Source organism: Salvelinus alpinus, chromosome 5 (assembly GCF_045679555.1).
Source record: "Salvelinus alpinus chromosome 5, SLU_Salpinus.1, whole genome shotgun sequence".
NCBI classification, from domain to species: Eukaryota; Metazoa; Chordata; class Actinopteri; order Salmoniformes; family Salmonidae; genus Salvelinus; species Salvelinus alpinus.
Window position 1 is genome coordinate 99,271,392 of NC_092090.1, and position 13,083 is coordinate 99,284,474.

The window sequence follows — 13,083 nt, forward strand, 5'->3', positions numbered from 1 at the left end:
GACGAGCTAAATTACTTCTATGCTCGCTTCGAGCCAAGTAACACTGAAACATGCATGAGAACACCTGGACAAAAGGAACACCTATGTGAGAATGCTGTTCATTGTCTACAGCTCAGCATTCAACACCATTGTGCCCTCAAAGCTCATCACTAAGCTAAGGACCCTGGGACTAAACACCTCCCTTTACAACTGGATCCTGGACTTCCTGACGGGCCGCCCCCAGGTGGTAAGGGTAGGAAACAACACATCTGCCACACTTCACTGTTGTATTCAACGCATGTGATAAATAACATTTGATTTGATTTCATTGGAGGTATTAATTTAAAACCCACATTTAATGCAAATGTCAGGTAAATATGAACAAATATGAATAATTATTCATGTTTAGCAATTATTTAGAATATATCATGAATACAACAGGTGTAGAACTTACCGTGAAATGCTTACTTACAAGCCCTTAACCAACAATGCAGCTAAGAAAATATTTGACGTGGGGGACTTTTATTTTGAAACGTTCCGAAGTTCCGTGACCCGGAAGTACCCTTTTAATGCTGCTGACGAGCCGCTTGTGTCAAGCGACGCTACCAGTGACGAACGCGCACAACAGTCCCGTTTTAATTTAGCAAGGATTAATTTATGATTCAATGTAATTTCATATTTAGGCTTCGCTCACATTTGTGAATACATTGTATTAAGGACTTTTTTAAATGTATTATTATTTGCGTGCAGAAAATCATTTCTCTGGATTGTTTTCAGTTATTTGAGAAGTCTACTCTTACTACTCAGGCGTAAATGAACCCCGTTTTAGCTGAGGAACCCTCAACTAAGGGAAAAGTCCGTGGTTGTATTCGCTAAAAGTTTTTATTAAAAGGTGGAATTTCAGCATTTGCAGTTGGGCAGCAGTTGTACAGGACAAACAGGTAAGCGTTTTGAAAATGTACATTTTTTTTTACAAGATTCGACTCATGGGGACCCAATGTTGTTGCTTGCGACCAGTCATCAAAGCTCAACTCCGCCTCGATATAAGAGAACGGAGTTGAGGGTGCATCAGCTACCCCACATTTAAAGTGTAAAACAAAACACTGTGATTGTGAAATGATTCATTAACATGCTGTTTAGATGAGGTTATATTCTTCATGTAGTATTTCTTTTTTAAACGGTTCTTATTCTAGGTGAATTGGTCGAATAAGTCCAAAGCTATAAAAAGTATAGAAGATAATGTGTAGAAGATATTGTGTAGAAGATATTGTGTAGAAGATAATGTATAGGATATATTTCTTTGAACGTCAAGAGCCTGAGTTCCATAATTTAAAGTTGGAGAATCATTAAAGTTTCAAGAGTTACGTTCACAATTCGTTCGCATTGCATTGCAGGAAAAAGCTGGACCAAAATATATATCGTTTTTGAATAGAATGGATTTGCAATGGGTGATGTGTTACCGCCTTCTCGACCGCTACATTTGCTTGGAAAAAGGTTAAGGTTAGGCTACGTTATCGAAGTCATGCGTGTCTCATGACAAAGCCCTATAGTGCAGCGCAGGGGACGTTTGCATTGATTTGCATAGTCTTCGGTTACTGTTTTCTCCTTTTTTATATTGATGAAATATCAACAGACAGTCATCATTAATCATCATCGTATTCAATCGGTTTTGTTTTCTTTTGTAGCTCACTACCGATGAGAACTTCTCAGTTAGTGGTAACCTGCTATTCTCAAATTGTTGATACTAGTCTCTTCTGTGTGTTTGTGTGTGTGTGTGCAATGGTTGGGTAGGTTACTTTAGAAATGTAATCTGTTACTAGTTACCAGCCTAACATTGTAATCAGTAACCTAGCTTTTGGATTACCTCAGTCAGTAATGTAATCTGATTACTTTTAGTAACTTTTGGATTACTTTGCCCCCCTAAGGTTGTTGTCCCCCCCCCCCCCCCTCCCCCGCTGAAATGTAATTAGCATAATAAAAACATCTCCATAAGTCATTCAGTTTCAGATATAAATATCTGGTTGTTTTTGTTGCATTGGATGCATCTCAATCCACCACATCCTCCCATGTCGCACTTCCGCGTCTGCGATGAAAGGTGACGGAGCATTTAGAGCGGTGTTTGTCAGACTCTGAGACAACCCCGAAAAAATCGGTATTTTCAAAAAATCGTCTGTAGCGTCCGAGCGGTTTGTCCTTCAAAACTATTATAACCCCTCTGTGGACTCTCAGGAACATGTCGGTTGTTTTGCTCTAGGACGCCTACAGGCCTCATGTAAAGGTCCCCCGGTACCAGTTGGAAAAAAAGACCATACTCATCACGAACACGGTGTTCTTCATTTTGCTCTACGACCCCCACAAGAGACTCGTCTGAAGTCGGTACAGCTGATCTGCCAACTCCTGTCTGTAGCAGTGGAGGACGGCTCATAATAATGTCTGGAACGGAGTCAATGGAACGGCATCAAACACCTCAACGATGCGGTTTCCATCTGGTTGAATTCACTCCGTTGACTCCGTTCCAGACATTATTATGAGCCGTCCTCCCCTCAGCAGCCTCCACTGGCGTGTAAGTCTCCAGTTTGGGCTACAGACTACTATGACCCCTCTGTGGAAAGTTGAGACTCTCACGGACACGGACACGTACACGTTGATTGTTCTTGGACGCCCACAGACTGGTCTGAAGGTCCCACGGTACCAGTTGAAAGAAAATGAATGGACGTATATATGGAGACTGTTTAGTGCTAAAAAATAAGGGGTTAAATACATGTAAAACAATCCTGATCAACACAATGGCAAAATCTAAAGGAGGGGGAACCATCTGTTCCATGTAGTGAATCTGTTATTCAATGCGTTTGTATGGGCTAATAGCAGCAAGGCCAAATACTATTTTTTCATCAAATAATTTTTCTTGTTTTATTACTTCAAGGGGTCTTAAAAATCAATTAGCAACATAATCCTTAGTATGACCTTTAAACAATTCCTTATAGCTGAGTAGAACCCCCCCCCCCCCCCCCCCCCCCGGCTTAGACAGGGCTTAGACTCCTATTGGTGAAGAGGCATTAGAAGAAGACAAAGGATCCATCAAATGCATTTGGTGTGTCATCATAGTGGTCTCTGATTGGTGGTCATCATTTGGTGTGTCATCATAGTGGTCTGTGATTGGTGGTCATCATTTGGTGTGTCATCATAGTGGTCTCTGATTGGTGGTCATCATTTGGTGTGTCATCATAGTGGTCTCTGATTGGTGGTCATCATTTGGTGTGTCATCATAGTGGTCTCTGATTGGTGGTCATCATTTGGTGTGTCATCATAGTGGTCTCTGATTGGTGGTCATCATTTGGTGTGTCATCATAGTGGTCTCTGATTGGTGGTCATCATTTGGTGTGTCATCATAGTGGTCTCTGATTGGTGGTCATCATTTGGTGTGTCATCGTAGTGGTCTCTGATTGGTGGTCATCATTTGGTGTGTCATCATAGTGGTCTCTGATTGGTGGTCATCATTTGGTGTGTCATCATAGTGGTCTCTGATTGGTGGTCATCATTTGGTGTGTCATCATAGTGGTCTCTGATTGGTGGTCATCATTTGGTGTGTCATCATAGTGGTCTCTGATTGGTGGTCATCATTTGGTGTGTCATCATCATTGTCTGTAGAGCTCCGAGACAGGATTGTGTAGGATGAGATTTATGAGATATTCCTACAAGATTGCTCATGTCAGTGGAAAGAGTCTGTGGACTGCAGACACGCTGTCACGTACGCCAGTCAAAGCAAAAGCTACGGCTGCAGAAAAGAAGCACATGGAGAGCACAAATACATATGTGGATGCCATCATGGAACAGCTTCCAGTGAGTGTTTCCTACATGGACAGATCTGGGGTACCAAAACATTTCTGCAGCATTGAAGGTCCCCAAGAACGCAGTGGCCTCCATCATTCTTAAATGGAAGAAGTTTGGAACCACCAAGACTCTTCCTAGAGCATGCCGTCTGGACAATCTGAGCAATCGGGGTAGAAGGTCCTAGGTCGGGGAGGTGACTAAGAACCCCGGCGGTCACTCTGACAGAGCTCCAGAGTTCCTCTGTGGAGATGGGAGAACCTTCCAGAAGGACAACCATCTCTGCAGCACTCCACCAATCAGGCCAGACGGAAGCCACTCTACAGTAAAAGGCACATGACAGCCCGCTTGGAGTTAGCCAAAAGCACCTAAAGGACTCTGACCATGAGGAACCAGATTCTCTGGTCTGATGAAACCAAGATTGAACTATTAGGACCTTAGACTGGGGCGAAGGTTCACCTTCCAACAGGACAACGACCCTAAGCACACAGCCAAGACAATGCAGGAGTGGCTTCAGGACAAGTCTCTGAATGTCCTTGAGTGGCCCAGCCAGAGCCCGGACTTGAACCCGATCGAACATCTCTGGAGAGACCTTAAAATAGCTGTGCAGCGACGCTCCCCATCCAACCTGACAAAGCTTGCAAGGATCTGCAGAGAAGAATGAGATAAACTCCCCAAATACAGGTGTTCCAAGCTTGTAACGTCATACCCAAGAAGACTCAAGACTGTAATCGCTGCCAAAGGTGCTTCAACAAAGTACTGAGTAAAGAGTCTGAATACATATGTAAATGTGATATTTCATAAAAAACATTTTTTTTTAAATAATTTTCATTCAAAAAAAATTATAAACAGTTTTTGCTTTTGGCTGTAACGTAACAAAATGTGGAAAAAGTGAAGGGGTCTGAATACTTTACGAATGCACTGTATTATGGATGTCATACAGATGTAGGATCTTAATTTGATCACCCTGTTGCGGGAGAAATTTCCTGCAATGTAGGAAATGTAAAAATTCTAGTGTATTTGAGGTTTTTAAAAAGGATTCTGAAATTTGTAATTTCCACTTTGGAATTTCAGGCTTGATTTTTCCCCCCTGACGAAATATGTATCATCAACCAGGTCCTATTGAATAGGGCTCAGGGTTGACTAGCTTTGTCTCTGGAAGTAATCCATATGCTCACTCTTTCCACCCACACGACCCTCCGACCAAACTGTTGTCCTTCACACCTGCATTGCTTGCTGTTTGGGGGTTTTTAGGCTGGGTTTCTGTACAGCACTTTGAGATATCAGCTGATGTACGAAGGGCTATATAAATACATTTGATTTGATTTTGATTTGACTTTAGTTGTGTTAATTCAGACAAATTCCCAATGCTCAGCTGCGCAATAGGTCAGGCAGCATCTTCCCCTCTCCTAGTCAGAATGAGCCGATTTTGACCAGCTCCAGCCATTGCTAGTGAAATGGTACATTGTTTAATGATGTGTTTTGAAGTATTGGGTTCAACTCAAAGCTTTTGTAGCTTCAGTGGAGGTGGGTCAGTATCCTGTTGATGGCATATTGACAGACCAACAATACTGTGTCTTCATAGGGTACAGTGTGTTACTGTGTCTTCATAGGGTACAGCGTGTTACTGTGTCTTCATAGGGTACAGCGTGTTACTGTGTCTTAATAGGGTACAGCGTGTTACTGTGTCCTCATAGGGTACAGCGTGTTACTGTGTCTTCATAGGGTACAGCGTGTTACTGTGTCCATAGGGTACAGCGTGTTACTGTGTCCTCATAGGGTACAGCGTGTTACTGTGTCCTCATAGGGTACAGCGAAGGGGAGGGGATGGGGATGTGAGGGGGAGGTAAGGGGGAGGAGAAGGGGAGGTGAGGGGGAGGTAAGGGGGAGGTAAGGGGGAGGAGAAGGGGAGGTGAAGGGGGGAGGTGAGGGGGAGAAGGGGGGAGGTGAGGGGGAGGAGAAGGGGAGGAGAATGGGAGGTGAGGGGGAGGAGAAGAGGGGATTTGTATTAATGATTTGGGGAAAGTTGCATCTACTGTATATGCAGATGATCCAGTCATATATTAATGTGCTCTTTCTCTGGTTCAGGCTGTTGAAGAGCTCCAGACTGCGTTTCAGTCACTGCAGGCCTCCCTTTATTGTCCCAAAGAGGTCTTGAATGTACAAAAATCTAATTTCATGACCTTTACCAGGTCTCACACTCAGCCAGAAAAGGCTAGCATTGTCATATCTGGTGGCTTATCCATTGAAAAAGTGTCATCCTACAAAATACCTAGGTATATGGTTGGATGACAAGTTGTCCTTTAAAGTTCATGTGGATAATCTTGTGAGGAAGCTTCAATTTAAATTGGGTTTTTATTTTTGTAATAAGGCTTGCTTCCTGCTTATGGCTAGAAAGAAGTTTGTTCAGGCCACTTTTCTCTCTGTAATTGATTATGGTGTTGTATGTACATACAACCTCCTCTGTCTTACAGAGACTCTGTTTATCATGCAGCCTCCTCTGTCTTACAGAGACTGGACTCTGTTTATCATGCATCCTTGTGCTTTATTACAAATGCCAAGTCACTCACCCACCATTGCACCTTCTACCAAATGGAAGGTTGGCCCTCATTTTAAATGTGTAGAAAGATACATTTGTATGTGTTCATCTACATAGCCTTTTCCTGTCCTCTCCTCCTTCACCCGCCTCTCCCCTTTTGGGATGTTCCTCCCCATTGTGTACCTGGGACAGGACGGCCCCTAGTCCCGTGTCTCAGGCATCCGTCTGCACCAGCATCGGTACCTGGAAATCGGGTGGCACGAGAATCCGATGGGAGCACAGGCTATGGCCTGATCGCCGCTTCGGCCTCATCTGACCCACTTCACTGTTTTCGGGAGGCGGGCCTTGGTCAGATCGGTAAGGGGGGAGGCTGTCGCCGCAAAGTTGGGGATAAACTGGCTATGGTATCCCGCCAGCCCCAGGAAGGACTTCACCTGTGTCTTGGTGCGGGGAACGGGCCCGTCACGAACCGCCTGGACCTTCCTCTCCTTGGGGCTTGACGTTCACCCGTCTGATCCAATACCCAAGATACTCCACATCCTCAAACCCCAGCTTGCATTTCTTGGGGGTTCTCTGTCAACCCGGCTTGCCCGAGCGAGTCCAGCTTTGGTCAGCTCCAGGGTGCTGATGTACCGGGCCTTTCACAACCGGTCGATGAGCTTGTCCCCCCCCGGAAGTCATTGCAGAAACGCAGACTACCGTCCGGTTTGGGCCCCGACATGATGGGGCTGCACCATGCGCTGTGGGACTCCTCGATGACTCCCATCCTCAGCATAGCCAACTCCTGCTTCACAGCCTTCCTTCGGGCCTCGGGGATCCAGTATGGCCTCTTTCGTACCGGTTCCCTGGACCGGGTGCGGACGTGGTGTTCAATGAGGGTCGTTCGATAAGCTCCCGATCGATAACTTCCCGGAGCGCTTGCTTCTGGTCCGTAGAAGTCCCAGGTTTTGACCACAACACGGCCAAGGCTGTCCTCACGTGCCACCTCTTCAATGGGTTCACGTTGTAAATCTGTTTGGGGTTTCCATCTCCACAGCTGCCGTACGCGGTAATTTACGGGTCCCAGCTTCTCTGTCACCTCATACGGCCATGTTAGCAGGAACATACTTTCTGCGGTGGGGATTAAAATTAGCACTGCACCCACATGGAACTCTCTGTGCTGGGTAGCCTGATTGTAGACCTCTGCTTGGGCGCGCTGGGCCTTCCCCATATGTTCCCTTACCACTGGCCATATGGCTGTCATCTGCGGGTCTGCAGTCCTTTAGCCCGGCTGACTGTCGGATTGGGGTGTACGGTGGTGGGGTCGTCCTTCCCACCCCCCCGACGGCTCCCGGACTCAGCCGGCAGTTGCTACCTTCTTGGCCATGTCTCCCTTGAAAAAGAGACTCTGGGTCTCAATGGGCTTTTTCTGTTAAAGGTTAAATATAATAAATCAAAAGAAGGGAGGAGAAGAGAGGAGTAGGGGAGGAGAGGAGTAGGGGAGGTGAGGGGGAAGAGAGAAGGCAAGGAGAAGAGAGGAGGGGAGGAGAAGGGGAGGTGAGGGGGAGAAGAGAGGAGAGGAGTAGGGGAGGAGAAGCGGAGGTGAGGGGGAAGAGAAGGCGAGGAGAAGAGAGTACTAGGGGAGGAGAAGGGGAGGCAGGGAGAAGAGAGGAGTAGGGGAGGTAAGGGGGAGAAGAGAGGAGAGGACTAGGGGAGGTGAGGGGGAAGAGAGTAGGGGAGGAGAAGGGGAGAAGGGGAGGTGAGGGGGAGGTGTTGTACTAGAGATAGCAGGCTGTAACATCAAGTCTCCAGATATCAGAACAAATATGTCTGGAGAGAAAGACAGAGGGGCTTTGTCCCAAATGGCACCATATTTCCTTTTTAGTGCTCTACTTTCAACCAGGTCCTATAGGGGCTCAGCACTACTTTCAACCAGGTCCTATAGGGGCTCAGCTCTACTTTCAACCAGGTCCTATAGGGGCTCAGCTCTACTTTCAACCAGGTCCTATAGGGGCTCAGCTCTACTGTCAACCAGGTCCTATAGGGGCTCAGCTCTACTTTCAACCAGGTCCTATAGGGGCTCAGCTCTACTGTCAACCAGGTCCTATAGGGGCTCAGCTCTACTTTCAACCAGGTCCTATAGGGGCTCAGCTCTACTGTCAACCAGGTCCTATAGGGGCTCAGCTCTACTTTCAACCAGGTCCTATAGGGGCTCAGCTCTACTTTCAACCAGGTACTATAGGGGCTCAGCTCTACTTTCAACCAGGTCCTATAGGGGCTCAGCTCTACTTTCAACCAGGTCCTATAGGGGCTCAGCTCTACTTTCAACCAGGTCCTATAGGGGCTCAGCTCTACTTTCAACCAGGTCCTATAGGGGCTCAGCTCTACTTCCAACCAGGTCCTATAGGGGCTCAGCACTACTTTCAACCAGGTCCTATAGGGGCTCAGCTCTACTTTCAACCAGGTCCTATAGGGGCTCAGCACTACTTTCAACCAGGTCCTATAGGGGCTCAGCTCTACTTTCAACCAGGTCCTATAGGGGCTCAGCTCTACTTTCAACCAGGTCCTATAGGGGCTCAGCTCTACTGTCAACCAGGTCCTATAGGGGCTCAGCTCTACTGTCAACCAGGTCCTATAGGGGCTCAGCTCTACTTTCAACCAGGTCCTATAGGGGCTCAGCTCTACTTTCAACCAGGTCCTATAGGGGCTCAGCTCTACTTTCAACCAGGTCCTATAGGGGCTCAGCTCTACTTCCAACCAGGTCCTATAGGGGCTCAGCACTACTTTCAACCAGGTCCCATAGGGGCTCAGCTCTACTTTCAACCAGGTCCTATAGGGGCTCAGCACTACTTTCAACCAGGTCCTATAGGGGCTCAGCTCTACTTTCAACCAGGTCCTATAGGGGCTCAGCTCTACTTTCAACCAGGTCCTATAGGGGCTCAGCTCTACTGTCAACCAGGTCCTATAGGGGCTCAGCTCTACTGTCAACCAGGTCCTATAGGGGCTCAGCTCTACTGTCAACCAGGTCCTATAGGGGATCAGCTCTACTTTCAACCAGGTCCTATAGGGGCTCAGCTCTACTTTCAACCAGGTCCTATAGGGGCTCAGCTCTACTTTCAACCAGGTCCTATAGGGGCTCAGCTCTACTTTCAACCAGGTCCTATAGGGGCTCAGCTCTACTTTCAACCAGGTCCTATAGGGGCTCAGCTCTACTGTCAACCAGGTCCTATAGGGGCTCAGCTCTACTTTCAACCAGGTCCTATAGGGGCCCAGCTCTACTTTCAACCAGGTCCTATAGGGGCTCAGCTCTACTGTCAACCAGGTCCTATAGGGGCTCAGCTCTACTGTCAACCAGGTCCTATAGGGGCTCAGCTCTACTGTCAACCAGGTCCTATAGGGGCTCAGCTCTACTTTCAACCAGGTCCTATAGGGGCTCAGCTCTACTTTCAACCAGGTCCTATAGGGTCAGAGCTCTACTTTCAACCAGGTCCTATAGGGGCTCAGCTCTACTGTCAACCAGGTCCTATAGGGGCTCAGCTCTACTTTCAACCAGGTCCTATAGGGGCTCAGCTCTACTTTCAACCAGGTCCTATAGGGGCTCAGCTCTACTGTCAACCAGGTCCTATAGGGGCTCAGCTCTACTGTCAACCAGGTCCTATATCGGCTCAGCTCTACTTTCAACCAGGTCCTATAGGGGCTCAGCTCTACTGTCAACCAGGTCCTATAGGGGCTCAGCTCTACTTTCAACCAGGTCCTATAGGGGCTCAGCTCTACTTTCAACCAGGTCCTATAGGGGCTCAGCTCTACTGTCAACCAGGTCCTATAGGGGCTCAGTTCTACTTTCAACCAGGTCCTATAGGGACTCAGCTCTACTTTCAACCAGGTCCTATTGGGGCTCAGCTCTACTTTCAACCAGGTCCTATAGGGGCTCAGCACTACTTTCAACCAGGTCCTATAAGGGCTCAGCTCTACTTTCAACCAGGTCCTATAGGGGCTCAGCTCTACTTTCAACCAGGTCCTATAGGGGCTCAGCTCTACTTTCAACCAGGTCCTATAGGGGCTCAGCACTACTTTCAACCAGGTCCTATAGGGGCTCAGCTCTACTTTCAACCAGGTCCTATAGGGGCTCAGCACTACTTTCAACCAGGTCCTATAGGGGCTCAGCTCTACTTTCAACCAGGTCCTATAGGGGCTCAGCTCTACTTCCAACCAGGTCCTATAGGGGCTCAGCACTACTTCCAAACAGGTCCTATAGGGACTCAGCACTACTTTCAACCAGGTCCTATAGGGGCTCAGCTCTACTTTCAACCAAGTCCTATAGGGGCTCAGCTCTACTTTCAACCAGGTCCTATAGGGGCTCAGCTCTACTTTCAACCAGGTCCTATAGGGGCTCAGCTCTACTTTCAACCAGGTCCTATAGGGGCTCAGCACTACTTTCAACCAGGTCCTATAGGGGCTCAGCTCTACTTTCAACCAGGTCCTATAGGGGCTCAGCTCTACTTTCAACCAGGTCCTATAGGGTCTCAGCACTACTTTCAACCAGGTCCTATAGGGGCTCAGCTCTACTTTCAACCAGGTCCTATAGGGGCTCAGCACTACTTTCAACCAGGTCCTATAGGGGCTCAGCTCTACTTTCAACCAGGTCCTATAGGGGCTCAGCTCTACTTTCAACCAGGTCCTATAGGGGCTCAGCTCTACTTTCAACCAGGTCCTATAGGGGCTCAATTCTACGTTCAACCAGGTCCTATAGGGGCTCAGCACTACTTTCCACCAGGTCCTATAGGGGCCAGCTCTACTTTTAAACAGGTCCTATAGGGGCTCAGCTCTACTTTCAACCAGGTCCTATAGGGGCTCAGCTCTACTTTCAACCAGGTCCTATAGGGGCTCAGCTCTACTTTCAACCAGGTCCTATAGGGGCTCAGCTCTACATTCAACCAGGTCCTATAGGGGCTCAGCTCTACTTTCAACCAGGTCCTATAGGGGCTCAGCACTACTTTCAACCAGGTCCTATAGGGGCTCAGCTCTACTTTCAACCAGGTCCTATAGGGGCTCAGCTCTACATTCAACCAGGTCCTATAGGGGCTCAGCTCTACATTCAACCAGGTCCTATAGGGGCTCAGCTCTACTGTCAACCAGGTCCTATAGGGGCTCAGCTCTACTTTCAACCAGGCCCTATAGGGACTCAGCTCTACTGTCAACCAGGTCCTATAGGGGCTCAGCTCTACTTTCATCCAGGTCCTATAGGGGCTCAGCTCTACTTTCAACCAGGTCCTATAGGGGCTCAGCTCTACTGTCAACCAGGTCCTATAGGGGCTCAGCTCTACATTCAACCAGGTCCTATAGGGGCTCAGCTCTACTGTCAACCAGGTCCTATAGGGGCTCAGCTCTACTGTCAACCAGGTCCTATAGGGGCTCAGCTCTACTTTCAACCAGGTCCTATAGGGGCTCAGCTCTACTGTCAACCAGGTCCTATAGGGGCTCAGCTCTACTTTCAACCAGGTCCTATAGGGGCTCAGCTCTACTTTCAACCAGGTCCTATAGGGGCTCAGCTCTACTGTCAACCAGGTCCTATAGGGGCTCAGCTCTACTTTCAACCAGGTCCTATAGGGGCTCAGTTCTACTTTCAACCAGGTCCTATAGGGGCTCAGCTCTACTTTCAACCAGGTCCTATAGGGGCTCAGCTCTACTTTCAACCAGGTCCTATAGGGGCTCAGCTCTACTTTCAACCAGGTCCTATAGGGGCTCAGCTCTACTGTCAACCAGGTCCTATAGGGGCTCAGCTCTACTTTCAACCAGGTCCTATAGGGGCTCAGCTCTACTTTCAACCAGGTACTATAGGGGCTCAGCTCTACTTTCAACCAGGTCCTATAGGGGCTCAGCTCTACTGTCAACCAGGTCCTATAGGGGCTCAGCTCTTCATTCAACTCTACATTCAGGACCAAGGTAGTACACTATACAGTGAATATTTTTCCATTTGAGATGCAGTGATGAGGGCAGTGGCTCTGGAATGGGGCCAGACAGTCCAGCCCTGTTGTGGCATGTAGTATTTAAAACTCTCCTCTCGTCTCCTTCGCTCTGCTCCCTTCTTGGTGTTTGGTCTTGTGGTCCTGCAGACTATGTTTAGAGCGCTTCTTAACATAAAGTGGTCCAGAAAACCCCTGTGATGCCCTGAGCTGAGTGTCTGTTTAGAGTGGAGGCCTGGACTGTTGGCTGTGGTTACTCTAACCACACACACACACACACACACACACACACACACACACACATGTATTCTGATTTCTCCCCTGCACGTAACAACCCCCCGTAACAACCCCCTGTAACAACCCCCCGCAACAAACCACCGTAACAAACCCAAGCACACAATACAGCTTGTCTAGCCGATGACATTGAGGATGAGGAAACTCAACAAAGACCTAAATGGCTCAAACAGAGATGTTTTATAAGCCGTGACTGGATGAATCTGGCAGAGAGCCAGATAGTAAAGCCTTTTAGAAAGCCCTGGCACAGATCAAACAGACTGTGAATATATATTTTCTTTAGGGGAACAACCCCCGACCACCCAGCCTGTGTGATGAAGGGTAAGATGACTTGATGAGGTGCTTTTCTCTTTTGGCCGCATTCCATATCGGATCTAGTGTCGTCCGTCCTTTTGTAACAGTCTACAGCTTGTCCTGTGTTAGAGGTCTCTGCAGGCAGAGCTTTGTAACAGTCTACAGCTTGTCCTGTGTTAGAGGTCTCTGCAGGCAGAGCTTTGTAAC

At 47.8% G+C, this 13,083-nt stretch overlaps 1 protein-coding gene across 2 annotated transcripts in view; it reads left to right on the plus strand.

The window, feature by feature from the left end:
- The first annotated feature begins 580 nt into the window (after positions 1–580).
- The window catches only part of LOC139577341 (PDZ domain-containing protein 2-like), a 174,951-nt gene continuing 162,448 nt past the window's right edge, over positions 581–13,083 (plus strand). For both annotated transcript variants that reach the window (XM_071404382.1, XM_071404383.1), the window contains exon 1: positions 581–920. The gene's annotated coding sequence lies outside the window, so the exon portion shown is untranslated. The remainder of the gene's footprint in view (positions 921–13,083) is intronic.